This window comes from Homarus americanus, unplaced genomic scaffold (assembly GCF_018991925.1).
Source record: "Homarus americanus isolate GMGI-L3 unplaced genomic scaffold, GMGI_Hamer_2.0 scaffold30535, whole genome shotgun sequence".
Taxonomy (NCBI): domain Eukaryota; kingdom Metazoa; phylum Arthropoda; class Malacostraca; order Decapoda; family Nephropidae; genus Homarus; species Homarus americanus.
The window spans coordinates 8,850,521-8,866,611 of NW_024732440.1; positions in this window are offsets into that span (position 1 = coordinate 8,850,521).

Sequence of the window (16,091 nt, forward strand, 5' to 3'; positions counted from 1 at the left end):
TCTAACAAGCCTGCTGACGTTTTTTAGGAAAGTCTTCGAGATAGTAGATAATGACAAAAATTACGATGTTATTTACTTAGACTTTAGCAAAGCATTTGACAGAGTATCGCATCAGAGGCTTCTGAGAAAAATTAAGGCTCATGGTATCGAGGGGAAAGTTTTAAATTGGATAAAATCATGGCTCACCGATAGAACGCAGAGGGTCAGCGTAGATGGTGTTAAATCTGAGTGGGGCCGTGTAACCAGTGGGGTTCCCCAGGGGTCAGTACTAGGCCCACTCTTGTTCATAATCTACATAAACGATCTAGATACTGGGATCAGCAGTGACATAAGCAAGTTTGCGGATGACACAAAAATAGGGCGGCAGATTAACTCAGGGCAGGATGCAAAGGCACTACAGGAGGATCTAAATAAACTGCAGGGGTGGTCTGAAAAATGGCAAATGAAATTCAACACCAGCAAGTGCAGCGTACTTAATATTGGAAGAACAAATACTGTCAATGTATACAGCCTTAACAACATCAACCTAGAGAAGTCGACTTGTGAAAGAGACCTAGGGGTACTTGTAAGCCCGGACCTACTGCCTAGAAAACAGTGCGTTAATGATCGAAATACGGCAAACAGAGTATTGGGTTTTATATCTAGAAGTGTAAGTAATAAGAGTGCAGAGGTCTTATTGCAACTATATCTTGCGCTAGTCAGGCCGCACCTCGATTATGCGGTTCAGTTCTGGTGCCCTTATTATAGAATGGATATCAATTCACTAGAGTCGGTGCAACGAAGAATGACGAAAATGATTCCGGGACTTAGAAACCTTCCATATCAGGATGGGTTAAAGAAACTAAACTTGCATTCCCTAGAAAGACGAAGAGTGCGGGGAGATATGATAGAAGTATTTAAGTGGGTGAAAGGAATCAAAAAGGGATATAGATAAAGTTCTTATAATATCCGAGCAGGATAGGACTCGGAGCAACGGATTTAAGTTGGATAAGTTTAGGTTTAGGAGGGAGATAGGAAGGAACTGGTTCACAAATAGGGTGGTGGACGAGTGGAACAAGCTTAGCAACTTTGTAGTAAGTGCTGGAACGCTGAAAAGTTTTAAAAGGAGGCTAGATAGATTCATGGATGATAGAGAGTGGTAGTAACTCTCGACAGGAGCTGCCATGCACAGGCCAACCGGCCTATTGCAGACTCCTTATTTTCTTATGTTCTTCTTATGTTCTTATTATGGCCAAGAGACCACGGCCGCGTTAGCGGGCAGCGCCGACTAGAACATAAGAACATAAGAAAATAAGGAGTCTGCAATAGGCCGGTTGGCCTGTGCATGGCAGCTCCTGTCGAGAGTTACTACCACTCTCTATCATCCATGAATCTATCTAGCCTCCTTTTAAAACTTTTCAGCGTTCCAGCACTTACCCTGTGAAGGCTGAAGGAAGTGTGTGTGTGTTTGTAAATTATCCATGAGTACGAATTCTAATTTAGAAAAAAAAGTATTTCTTCCCGAGCATAAACAAACTTGGCTTAATGGGAGTTAATTTGAAATTTTAATTAGAGTTAGGGGAGAAATAATGGAGCGTGGCGGTAGTGGTGCCTGGACACAATACACTCTGCCTCCAACATTATTCATCCGGTAAAACTATTCATGAGTGTATGTGTGAACGGACTTAATAAATATAATGAACGACTCTTCTTCTTCTTCACCTAATACTAAGGTTTGTTCACAGTTTAACAGAATCGTTTGTCTTGACTGTGGACTGCCATAGACTGAAGACAGAGAGAGAGAGAGAGAGAGAGAGAGAGAGATGGGGGGGGGATAACTCTAGTCTACCCTGCCCTGCCCTGCCCTAGCTCTATAATAATCATTAGCCTAAATCCCTTTTTTCCTACATTACACCCAAGTCAAAGCTACAGCTAATCTTCACAGCAAAAAAAAAAGCTTACTCTGAATAAACTTTTGTTCCCGCTGTGCTAGTACTGGGAACACATAATTAATGATGCGGAAATTAAAACACTTAAAAGATTTTCCCCCAAAATTCCTCTCTTCCTAATTATTTATATCCACAAGTTTAATTCCGCTTATAGTGTTCCTTGGTTGGGCGAGGCTGTGGACTGTCCCTCACCAAATAGTGTAGGAGCTGACTTAGTGCTCACTGGCTTATGTTGATACACCATAAGACAATAACAACAACAACAATTAAAGCAACACTAACAACAATTACAACAACAAATACAACAACAACAATAATACAGGAGCAACAACAGCAACACACACACACACACACACACACACAACATCCTTGACCACCGTAGGGTCAAGACCTATTCAGGCGCTGCTCCTGCTGAGCAGCGGCCCCCCCTTGGCCATGTCGGCCCATTCCTGAATTCCCTCTCCCCGACCCATCCTCACCACCGGGATATCTACATAATCAAAAGTGACAATTTCGTTACGGAATGAAGTGGGATCAGTGTTGAACAGTGTTTAAGCCAGTGAATTCAGCACTACACAGTACTAATGAAAGCCGTGACCCACCAGTAAGATAAGCACCCCTGGGAACCAACCACCATCTTCTGACCAGGAGGAGCTAATCCGTCCACCCTGGGAACAACAGAGGGCTGGCTATGCACCTGACTACGAGATAACACAACATCACTGAGCAGAGTGAGGTACTGTGACACCACCCCACACCACATGGTGTCCCCATGACCAGGTGAGGTCCTTCATATCAACACCCGAGGACGAATCACTGTACCACGTGAACACCACACCACCCAGTGTCTCTATGACCATGCGAGGTCCTTCATATCAACACCCGAGGATGAGTTACTACACCACGTGAACACCACACCACCTGGTGTCTCAATGACCATGTGAGGTCCTTCAGTTGTGTTCTGACCTCACTAGAGAAAGGTCACGGCAGGCTTAGCTCCCGGGGATAAATTGTAGGTAATGGCTAGTGCTACTTGTGAACAGGGCTGTGCCCTTCAGAGGGCCGAGTTAGAGAGAGCCAAGGAAGAAAACTTGAGGGCCAGGGAAGAAATCTTGAAATTAAAGGAAGTGATAGCGAGGATGAAGGAAGAAATGAGACAAGGAAAGTCCGTGTCTGACGAAAACTCAAGTGAATGGAAGGTTGTGAGGAGAGAGACGACCAAACTGGTGGTGAGAAAAGACACCAAGGATACGACAACAACAGCAAAGTGTACCAACTCTTTCAGTCCTTTGATAGACGAATTGGACGTTAGCATAGTCAAGGACAGGGCTAACAAGGAAGGTATGAAAACCTTAATTGTTGGCGATTCCCAGGTAAGGTACCTGGACAGAGCTTTTTGTGGTAAAAATAAAAATAGGATGAGGGTGTGTTTGCCAGGAGCTGGAGTGGGGGATATAGTTGACAGGATGGACAATATCTTGTCTCGTAATGGGAACAAACCCATTATCTGCTTCAGTGCAGGAGGCAATGACATTGGCCGGTGTAGGAGTGAGGAGCTTCTTGATAAGTTCAAGGCAGCTATAGAACGTATTAGGTCGAAGGGAGGGATCCCTATCATATGTGGTGTCCTGCATAGAAGAAGAGTTGGCAATGAATGGTTTTCAAGGGCAGTTGGTGTCAACGGCCGTCTTGACAGATATTACAAGTCAATATCAGTCCCATTCATTGACAACTGGGACAACTTCTACGGCAGAAGGGACCTTTATGCTAGGGATGGGGTGGAAACCCTGGCTGGTTCTCTCGAGAGGGCAGTTCAAAAGATGTCGAAGTCTTTAAACTGCTAGGGGATGGAGGAGACCGCAGTGGGAGCGGGTAAACAAAGTGAAAGGTTACAGGGAAATAGTGCTAGGAATTATGACAAAACTAAATTAGGCAGGGAGTTAAAACCTAAACGCGACAAAGAGAGGACTCAGAACACGACTAACTTAAAGAGCATTCACCGAAACATGGATAAACCTAGACTCACGTGAGTTATCTGTCGAATACAAAATTGCAGGTAACAAATTATTCCTTACCGGCAGGCAAATTAAGAAAGGAGGCGGAGTAGCAATCTATGTCAGGGATAATCTGAAGTGTAAAATTAATAAGGAAATAAAAACTGAGCGGAATACAGAATTAATCGATGGTAGGGAAAAATTAATCACAGGAGTAATATATAGACCTCCTAATCTTTATAGAGTTAATGAGCGACTTATTTGGGATGAAATGAGCAGGGCTTCCATACATAGTAAAGTTTGTATAGTAGGCGACTTCAACTTTAGCCAAATAGATTGGATTGACCTTACGCATAAATCAGAATCAGAGGATTTTCTTGAAATAATCCAGGACTGTTTCCTAAGTCAACATATAACCGAACACACCCAGGGTAATAATATACTCGATTTAGTTCTGTCAAACAGAGAAAACCTTATTAGTAATGTCGAGGTAGGGAACGAACTTGCTAAGAGCGATCACAAAGTAATTAGATTCCAGTTAGAATTTCAGTGCAGACGCAAGGAAAATTTCACTAAAGTCCCAGATTTCAGAAGGGCAAACTTTGATAGTTTGAAGAGACAGCTGAGAGAGGGGGTATTACCCATGGGGGTGAATTACATGACCTCCCATGAGGTGACCTCACACAATGTACCCACAGAGGGCGACCTCACCTTACCTGGAGACCTGACGGTTGAGGATGGATGACCTGATAACGAGATCTGAGGTTGCCGAGTTCCACGACAATTTTAATAATGAGTTACTTAATGCACAAAGGCAGAACATACCATACAGAAAACTCAGATCAGACAACACTGACCCTAAATGGATAAACAATTATTTAAAGAATATTATTGGACAAAGGAAGGCTATAGGCAGGAGAGTAAATCGTGGTGAAATTTACCTCAGAGATTATTATAAGGTATTGGCCGGCAGAGTTAAGACCGAGATAAGAAAAGCAAAGAGGAATAATAAACTGAAGGTAGCAAGGGAGGCGAAATCAAACCCCAAGAGATTTTATCAAATGTATCAAACTAAAACATGAGCAAAGATTGGACCAATACAGTCAGATACCAGCAAACTAACTGATAACGACGGAGAAATGAGAAATAATCTGAATAAATATTTTTCAACAGTTTTCACCACAGAAAATTTAAACATGATACCCGAGGCACCGACTCTATACAAAGATAGTGAAGAAAATAAATTAAGCGAGATAGTAGTGACTAGTAGCGATGTTAGTAAGCAAATAGACAAACTAAAGCCTAATAAGTCACCAGGTCCCGATGAGATATTTGCCAGAGTATTAAAGGAATGTAAGGAAGAGCTTAGTATGCCCTTAGCAAAGTTGTTTAACATGTCCTTAAAAACGGGTGTAGTACCAGAATCCTGGAGGATAGCGAATGTACAGTAATACCGATTTTCAAGAAGGGAGATAGATCACTATCCTCTAACTACTGTCCAATCAGTCTAACATCAATTGTAGGAAAATTACTGGAAGCAATCATTTCAAACTCTATTCGAAATCATCTGGAGAAGAACAAGTTGATCAATGATTCTCAACATGGTTTCACAAGCGGGCGTTCATGTCTAACTAATCTATTAACATTCTTTTCCATTGTTTTCGAATCAGTGGACAAGGGGCACAATTATGATGTGGTATATCTCAACTTAAGCAAAGCCTTCGACAGAGTCCCCCATGAAAGACTAATGAGAAAAGCAGAGGTTCATGGCATTAAAGGAGATATTCTAAAATGGATAGGGCGTGGTTACAGGACAGGAAACAGCGAGTGAGCATTAACTGCACTAAATCCGATTGGAGCAGCGTCACTAGTGGAGTTCCCCAAGGCTCAGTACTTGGACCATTATTATTTACGATATACAGTACATAAACGACATAGATATCGGCGTAGACAGCAACATAAGTAAATTTGCTGATGACACTAAACTAGGGAGTGTAATTAAATCTGACGAGGACTCCGCAAAACTACAGGAAGATCTAAACAAATTTTTCGAATAGTCTGAAAAATGGCAGATGAAATTCAATGTGGACAAATGTAAAGTACTCAGTATAGGAGATGTAAACAGGGAAACCAGATACCAGATGAACAACGATGTTATTCAGAAATCCGACTGCGAGAAAAATTTAGGAGTAATGATAAGTAGGAACCTTAAGCCAAGTAAACAAGGTGGATTTGCTCATAACAAGGCTAATAAAGTACTTGGGTTCATGCAAAGGAGTTTTAGTTACAAGACTAGCGAGGTCATCCTAAAACTATATCTTGCGCTTGTGAGACTTCACTTGGATTACGCAGTTCAATTCTGGTCACCGTATTACAGAATGGATATAGAATCCTTGGAAAGAATTTAGAGGAGAATGACAAGGCTAATCCAGGGCATTAGGAACCTTGAGTACAGAGACAGGTTAAAGCATCTTAATTTGTACTCCCTCGAGAGACGTAGAGTGAGGGGCGATATGATAGAGGTGTATAAATGGAAGTCAGGGATGAACAAAGGGGACATTACAAAGGTACTCAAACTATCCAACCAGGAGCGAACTCGTAACAATGGTTTTAAATTAGACAAATTTAGATTTAGACGCGAAATAGGTAAACATTGGTTTGGAAATAGAGTAGTGGACGAGAGGAACAAGTTACCAAATATCATCATTAACTCGAATAAGCTGGATAGCTTCAAACATAGGTTGGATGGATATATGAGCAATAGGGGTTGGGTGTAAATGGGACTGCCCAGTATGGGCCAATACGCCCGCTGCAGTTTCTTCCATTCTTATGTTCAAAAATATCAACACCCGAGGACGAGTTACTGCACTACGTGAACACCACACCACCCGGTGTTTTCATAACCACGTGAGGTCCTTCATATCAACACCCGAGGACGAGTTACTACACCACGTGCACACCACACCACCTGGTGTGTCAATGACCAGCCCAGGCCCGGGCCATCAACTGTAAACTATAATAATTTGTATGTTCAATTCATGTTTCTTCTTCTTTCAATAATGAAAACTTTTGTTAAACGACCCACCTACCCCATGTCTTTGTATGTAATGAGTCATTTTTATCCAATGTATATTTTCAGCCTTCGAGTAGCAGAACTTTCTCAATAAACCGTTAATTATTATCATTATTATTATTATGATTATTATTATTATTATTATTATTATTATTATTATTATTATTATTATTATTATTATTATTATTATTATACACACAGAAAGGAGAAGAATGAAAGGAATAAAAGCTAAAGGTTGAGAGGGATGAGAAAAGGGAATAGTAAGGAGTGAAATATGGGACATGAAAGAAAGGAAGGAAAAACAAAGAAGGAAATAGGACAGATTTATATAGTTACTAATAATTTTTTTTTTACGGGAATTAGCCCACCCGGGCACTGGTGGAACGACTCACAACGGGGCCTCGGGGGCGAAAAAATAAGAAGAGAAAGAAATTAGAAATAGAAAAGAAAAAGGTTATATTAATCTACACCACGAAGATGCCGGAAAACCAGCTTTTTAAAGTGAGACAGATTGTATGAGCATGGAAACACAGAAGAAGGCAGAACATTCCACAGTTTGGCTGTTTGAGGAAAGAAGGATGTACTATAACGGGTTATTCTAGTGTGACCGACATCCACAGAGAAACGGTGGGCACCGCGGGCAAGACGAGTGTTACGAGCCCACGGCCTTGCCTTCGGTACACAGGATGCCAAATCCACCGAACATTGCCCGTTAAAGTACCTGTAAAAGAAAAAGAGTGAAGCAACATTGCGGCGAAGAGAAAGGGAAGAAAGATTGTCAACTAAAGGAGGAGAGTTAATAAGACGAAATGCTTTTGATTCCACCCTATCTAACAGTTGGACAGAAGAAGAGCCACCCCAGATATGAGAGCAGTACTCCAAGTTAGGACGAATGAATCCCTTATATACTTGAAGCAACTGCTCAGGAGTGAAGTAGCTACGGCATCTGTACAGCAGTCCCAACTTTCGGGAGGCAGCTTTAGCAATGTTGAGGATGTGTGGCTTCCAGGACATATTAGAGGAAATGGTGAGGCCTAACATATCTATTTTAGAATTTGGAACGAAGGGAGATAATGCGTACACTATTCTTATTATTTATTCTCTTATCTATTACCCACTTTTTCTCCCACAAACAAGGTTCAGTCGCCGCCACACATAAGGTTCAGTCGCCGCCACACATAAGGTTCAGTCGCCGCCACACATAAGGTTCAGTCGCCGCCACACATAAGGTTCAGTCGCCACCACATAGTCTGCCACACATAAGGTTCAGTCGCCACCACACATAAGGTTCAGTCGCCGCCACACACAGTCGTTCAGTCGCCGCCACACATAAGGTTCAGTCGCTGCCACACATAAGGTTCAGTCGCCACCACACATAAGGTTCAGTCGCCGCCACAGGTTCAGTCGCTGCACACATAGGTCAGTCGCTGCCACACACAAGGTTCAGTCGCCGCCACACATAAGGTTCAGTCGCTGCCACACATAAGGTTCAGTCACCACCACACATAAGGTTCAGTCGCCGCCACACAAAAGGTTCAGTCGCTGTCACACATTAGGTTCAGTCGCCACCACACATAAGGCTCAGTCGCCGCCACACATAAGGTTCAGTCGCTGCCACACATAAGGTTCAGTCGCTGCCACACATAAGGTTCAGTCGCCACCACACATAAGGTTCAGTTGCTGTCACACATAAGGTCTAGTCGCCACCACACAAGGTTCAGTCGCTGTCACACATAAGGTCCAGTCGTCGCCAAAGGTTCAGTCGTCGCCACACATAAGGTATAGTCGTTGCCACACAAGGTTCAGTCACCACACATAAGGTATAGTCGTTGCCACACATAAGGTCCAGTCGTCGCCACACATAAGGTTCTGTCGTCGCCACATATAAGGTATAGTCGTTGCCACAGGTTCAGTCGCCACATAGTCGTTGTCACACATAAGGTTCAGTCGCCACACATAAGGTATAGTCGTTGCCACACATAAGGTTCAGTCGTCGCCACACATAAGGTATAGTCGTTGCCACACATAAGGTTCAGTCGCCGCCACACATAAGGTTCAGTCGTCGCCACACATAAGGTTTAGTCGTTGCCACACATAAGGTTTAGTCGTTGCAACACATAAGGTTCAGTCGCTGCCATACACAAGGTCCAGTCGCCGCCACACATAAGGTCTAGTCGCTGCCACACACAAGGTTCAGTCGCTGCCACACATAAGGTCTAGTCGCTGCCACACACAAGGTTCAGTCGCCGCCACACACAAGGTTCAGTCGCGGCCACAGAAGATCCCCCACAAACGGCTGTGTGTGGGCCACTCAGGCAGCAAATACGCCTCTTGCTTTCAAAGTCTTTCGCAAATAACCGGGTCTTGTCTTGTGCACTTGCATCTAAATCCGGTTTCCATTACTGTGTCTGATCTCAACTTGGACGACGCTATTTTTGTCTGAGTAAATAAATACGCTCTCTGTATCCCCCCACCTTCACCCCTACCTCCCCCAAACCTTAACCCTTAAATTTTTAACCCCTAACCCAACTACTCACCCCAAACTCACATCCCAAAAAACCTCACCCCCCCCAATACCCCCAACCTCTCGCCCTCCAACCCTCAACCTTGAATTCCCAACCAAAAATCCCTCACCCCATTCCCACTCCAACCTACTAACCCCTCAGCCTCCAATCCCTACCTATAATCTCCCACTCCTGCTCACTCCCACTCCAACTCTTAACTCCTCCTCATCCCACCGCATATTCTCTAACCTCTCCCCCCTCACCCCCACCCTCCCCCACTCCTCACCTGAACATCCTGTATACCTACATTGTTGCGTGCATATGTGAGTATGTACGTCAATATATCATAAGGGACACACACACACACACACCACGTGAGGTCCTTCATATCAACATCTACCGACGAGTTACTGAACCACGTGGCCTACATGACCTCACACAGTACGGCAAGAGACCAGCTCGGACCATCAACTGTAAACTATAATAATTTGTATGATCAATTCATGTTTCTTCTCCTTTTAGTAATGAAAGCTTTTGTTAAACGGCCCACCCACCCTATGTCTTTGTATGTAATAAGTCATTTTTGTCTAATTTATATTTTCAGCCTTCAGGCTGCAGAAGTTTTTCAATAAACCGTTAATAATTATCATTATTATTATTATCACACACACACACACACACACACACACACACACACACACACACACACACACACATAAAGACCCCTCAATGACCAACAACTGCGTGTGAGTGAATCTTTAACGCAAAGAGGAGGAGGAGGAGGAGGAAATAACTCCATATTTGCATGTATATTGCTCCACTAACTCGATTACGTGTCCTGCGGCTTATCATAATCAATCGAATTTGTTTCTCTCGCTCGCCTCCCCTGCTGTCCGACTGTCACCATGGCGAGTGTTTCCGTTCCGGCCTTCGTCTAAATGCATATCCGCTTGTTTGCTCTGTGGCCGTGACAGCAAAAGGGATCCGGGAGGTGGTGGTGGTGATGGTAAGGGAGGCTGTGGTGGTGGTGGGGGAGTTGGGGAGGGTGGTGGTGATGGTGGGGGAGGTTGTAGTGGTGGTGGGGAGGGTTGTGATGGTGGTGTTGGTGGGGGATGTTGTGGTGGTGGTGGTGGTGGTGGTGATGGTGGAGGAGGAGTTGGTGACAGTGGTGATGATGGTGCAATAGAATTATAAATTTCCCTGAGGCCAACAGCTAGTTTATTGTGCACACCATACTCACCCAGTCATAAATGGGGAAATCTTCCAACATTCATAACCAGGACAAATATTTAATTCTTATATATGTCTATTTATATAAAATAATAAAGTTAATTTATTTTTTTATTTTTTTTCAATCTGTTCAGAAAATTACACATTAGGACGCTTCTGGCTGTACACCCGTCTAAGTTTTTACATTTTCCAAGGAGAAGTTTGAGCTGTATTCGATAATGGTTTGCTTTGTAATACCTGGCACCAAATTCCTGTGACTTGCAGAATCGTCTATGAAGCATTTACTTTCCTCTTGTTCGCTTCAACTTTTTCTGATTGGTTCATCAAAGTTTTACAAAGGCCAGAAAAGTTGCTCCCCGACTTATTTTTTTACCATTTCTTTTTCTTTTCTTTTTTTTTTAATCTTTTTCTCTAACTTTATTTTATTTTGTTAAGTCTTGTGACTCTTGTTAGCGAGGGACGTGTAGTAGGGTATATCTCTCACCTCTGACACTCTTATCTGCCACGTCTGACACTCTTATCTGCCATGCCTGACACTCTTATCTGCCACGTCTGACGCTCTTATCTGCCATGTCTGACACTCTTATCTGCCATGTCTGACACTCGTATCTGCCATGTCTGACATTCTTATCTTCCACCTCTGACACTCGTATCTGCCACGTCTGACACTCTTACCTGCCATTTCTGACACTCTTAACTGCCACATTAACTGAGACCTTCACCTGCCACATTAACTGGCACCTTCACCTGCCACATTAACTGACACCTTCACCTGCAACATTAACTGACACCTTCACCTGTAACACTAACTGACACCTTCACTTGCCACATTAACTGACACCATCATCTGCCACATTAACTGACACCATCACCTGCCACATCAACTGACACCATCATCTGCCACATTAACTGACACCATCACCTGCCACATCAACTGACACCATCATCTGCCACATTAACTGACACCATCACCTGCCACATCAACTGACACCATCATCTGCCACATTAACTGACATTAACTGACATCACCTGCCACTTAACTGACCATCACCTGCCATCAACTGACCCATCATCTGCACCATTAACTGACAGCCACATTACACACACATTAACTGACACCATCACCTGCCACAAACTGACACCATCATCTGCCACATTAACTGACACCATCACCTGCCACATCAACTGACACCATCATCTGCCACATTAACTGACACCATCACCTGCCACATCAACTGACACCATCATCTGCCACATTAACTGACACCATCACCTGCCACATTAACTGACACCATCACCTGCCACATTAACTGACACCATCACCTGCCACATCACACCATCACCTGCCACATCAACACACCATCATCTGCCACATTAACACACCATCACCTGCCACTGATTAACTTCTCACCTGCTTAACTGACACCATAAGAAAGAAAGAAAATACTGTGAGGGGATGTGTGTGTGTGTGTGTGTGTGTGTGTGTGTGTGTGTGTGTGTGTGTGTATGTGTGTGTGTGTGTGTGTGGTGCCAGGATTGTTGAAAATTGTTAATCAAGACTGAGTGGGCGGGGTGGGCGGGGTGGGCGGGCCATTCTCAGCGTGTGTGACATTCCTACACATTCCTGCACTCATCTGTCTCACCAGCTAACTCGGCCAAAAATCTGAGAGCATCATTTTTGGTGGGTTTTGTTTAGGGAATTGTTATAGGAATTTATTTGATAGAATATAGCGTAGCGTGTGACTGTCCAATGAACACGAACACGAACACGAACACACACACACTTGCACATAAGCGAATCCCCAGGTAATGGATGAGTCTACAACTTTCAGTCTATAGCAGTTTCAATACCGGCAATAAATTTGTTGCTTGCAGGACGCAGAGTTGTGATAAGAACAGGATCCTCGAGGCATGAATGAGGGTCCTTGTTCACGTCCCAGCATAACAACATTGATAAAATACATGTAATAACTATATCGAGGTCGTCAACCATCAGAGTAATTAATACAATAATACACAGAAACTTGGTGATGTACTGTATGAGCAACTTGACGTAGGAGAAATTTACCGAGGCGGGAAGAAAGTGCTATACGGGCCATTATATTGAACACACGAGCGGGAGAACACTGAACATGAACACTCAAATAACACAGAAGACACTGGACGATCCTCATTAGAACCGAACAAAACTTCTTTATAAATACAGTACAATAAATTCATACTTACCTCACTGTTGGGTGGTCACTGTCTCACTGTTGGGTGGTCACTGTCTCACTGTTGGGTGGTCACTGTCTCACTGTTGGGTGGTCACTGTCTCACTGTTGGGTTGTCATTGTCTCACTGTTGGGTTGTCATTGTCTCACTGTTGGGTGGTCATTGCCTCACTGTTGGGTTGTCATTGTCTCACTGTTGGGTTGTCATTGTCTCACTGTTGGGTGGTCACTGCCTCAGGAGCCAACACAGTGCACGACGCCACTACAGCCTGTGTGTGATCCTGGATCCCTGAACAAAAAAAAAATATCGTTTAGAAATAGGATAATTGATTATTGGTGATCACCCTAAATTATTCATGGTTATGTGTCCTGGCGTGTCGGTTCGTCATGTTGGTTTACATAACATTACAGCTATTACACTGTAACTTGAAAAAAGACAGGATCGTATTTCTAATTTCAGAAACAAGTCTAAGGATAATCGGATAAAATTCATATAAGATGATTGTCAAATGTTTACGAGAAATACATTGCATCTCTTGGCAAAGTTGGTGATTTTATATTAATCTGCTGAGTGTGTTACCAATAATAGCTACACACCGATGAGTTTCAAAGGAAATAGTTCACGTGTAAAAAATATTTCTCGAGACAACTAGTTTTTCGAGGAATTTAAAACGTGCAGAACATAACGTGGAATATCGGTGTCGATGTTTTTATTACCAAGTTGTGTTTATACTCGAGTGATGCTGAGGACATGACCTTTATACCAGAGAGCAGTAAGTGTGGGAGTCTTGTGTTCTGGTGCACTGAAACAAATATTCCTATACTTACTAATGTTAAAGTATTAATACTAAGGATTTTTTTCTACTTACGAAGTAAAGAGTCACTAGATGATAATTCCTTAACTAAAACTTGCTTAACCCTTGAATATTATCTGGGTACCGCTGGTAAGTATAGGTAGTGATGGTTACATGGAGGGCAATGTTTTTAAACAAAGATATCACGATGATAACACAACCATTGTAGCCCACGATTTAAACACGTAAAAGAAAACTTTACAGGATATTGATGCATAGTTATTAATGAAATAATTGTAACGAAGGAATTTATGTTATCGTTATTAGTAGAGACCTTAGCGGGGACTTGTGTACTAAACAACCCGCACACATACTATGAACATGTAGCTCTTCAAATGTTTCATTTATCTTACACGCTGCGAGATCCTCGGTAAACAGTGTTAGGCTAAGACTTTGTGTGTCACTGCTCTCCTGCGCTGAAGACAAAACACCAGAGGTTCACGTATACAAAAATAACAAGGAAAACTATAAGGTTGATGGAAATATTTTATATATTGTGAAGAGGACGTTTTGGTTCATCAGTGTCACAGAAATACTTAACTACGTTTTAGTCATTTAATTTCAGTCTTTCCTCTTCTGCCTCGTGTTTTTCTGAGCACCTGGGAAGTTTATTACAAGTGTGGCTTAACGCAGTGGTAAACTCAGTCACTCTCGTTTCAGTTATTGTGATAAAGGTTGCATGTGTGTTATGAATAGTCAAGGGAAATTAGTTGTTAATATTGATGTGTTGATCTGATAATCTATTACCGCGCACCAAAAACTAAGATGTTTAAAGTTTTTTCTCGGTTATTAAATCAACTAGTAGTCAACAATTACTGACTAATAGAGCTACATCTCTCTCGTTAAATAACTGCTCGACTGATATAGAGACAGAGGAAGAGATTGGCCTTTAATGGTATTCCGTAATTTTATACTAAAAAATATTCCCTAATTTACTGCTTGCATGATTCTGCTTCTTTTTCATAGTGATATTGGTTATTATTATAGTTGTTATTGTTGTTAGTATATTTATTGTGGTGTTAGGTGATGCTGTTGTCGTTTGTTGTTGTTATTATTGTGGCGTCGTTCAAATGTAGAAAAGTAAATAAACAGTATTTGGTCATAATAACAAGCTTTATAGATCAAATCCGGAAGGTCGTGGGTCGTCTCAGGTGAACACGACCAAAGTCACACGACACACGAGCCCACTGATACATGCTTATGTCTGGGAGAAAACACGGGAGGCAGTGTTGGGTGGCCGATACAGTGTCTGGGGGGTGTCCTATTAAGTGTTGGGTGGCAGATAGGGTATTTGGGGGTGTCCTAGTAAGTGTTGGGTGGCAGATAGGGTATTTGGGGGTATCCTAGCACGTGTTGTGAGAAAGATAGAGGGCCTGGGGGTGTCCTAGCACGTGTTGTGAGGAAGATAGAGGGCCTGGGGGTGTCCTAGCACGTGTTGTGAGGAAGATAGAGGGCCTGGGGGTGTACTGGCACGTGTTGTGAGGAAGATAGAGGGCCTGGGGGTGTACTGGCACGTGTTGTGAGGAAGATAGAGGGCCTGGGGGTGTCCTGGCACGTGTTGTGAGAAGATAGGGGCCTGGGGACTGGCACGTGTTGTGAGGAGATAGATGGGGGCCTGGGGGTGTACTGGCACGTGTTTGTGGAGGCCTGGGGTGTAGACGTAGAGAGGAAGTGGGGAGCCTGGGGTGTCTAGCACGTGTTGCCTGGGGGTGTACTGGCACGTGTTGTGAGGAAGATAGAGGGCCTGGGGGTGTACTGGCACGTGTTGTGAGGAAGATAGAGGGCCTGGGGTACCTAGCACGTGTTGTGAGGAAGATAGAGGGCCTGGGGGTGTCCTAGCACGTGTTGTGAGAAAGATAGAGGGCCTGGGGGTGTACTGGCACGTGTTGTGAGGAAGATAGAGGGCCTGGGGGTGTACTGGCACGTGTTGTGAGGAAGATAGAGGGCCTGGGGGTATCCTAGCACGTGTTGTGAGGAAGATAGAGGGCCTGGGGGTGTCCTAGCAAGAGAGAGTGTTGTGAGGCAGAGAAAGAGAGAGAGAGAGAGAGAGAGAGAGAGACACTTCTCCAGGGGCCGGAACAGCATACTAAGCAGGTGACGGTGTTTGTGGGACTCAGGGTTTGTTTCGCCCGGAATCATTGTTAATATAATTACCTTCTCATAATGTCGTGCTGTTTGTGTTTGGTGTGTGAATGTAAGTCATTATTATATTTGTGGATTAATATTCGACGACTGGTCTTCCCTTCCTTACTCAAATGTGTTATAAAGAGAGGAATAGTGATAAGGTTTCATGAT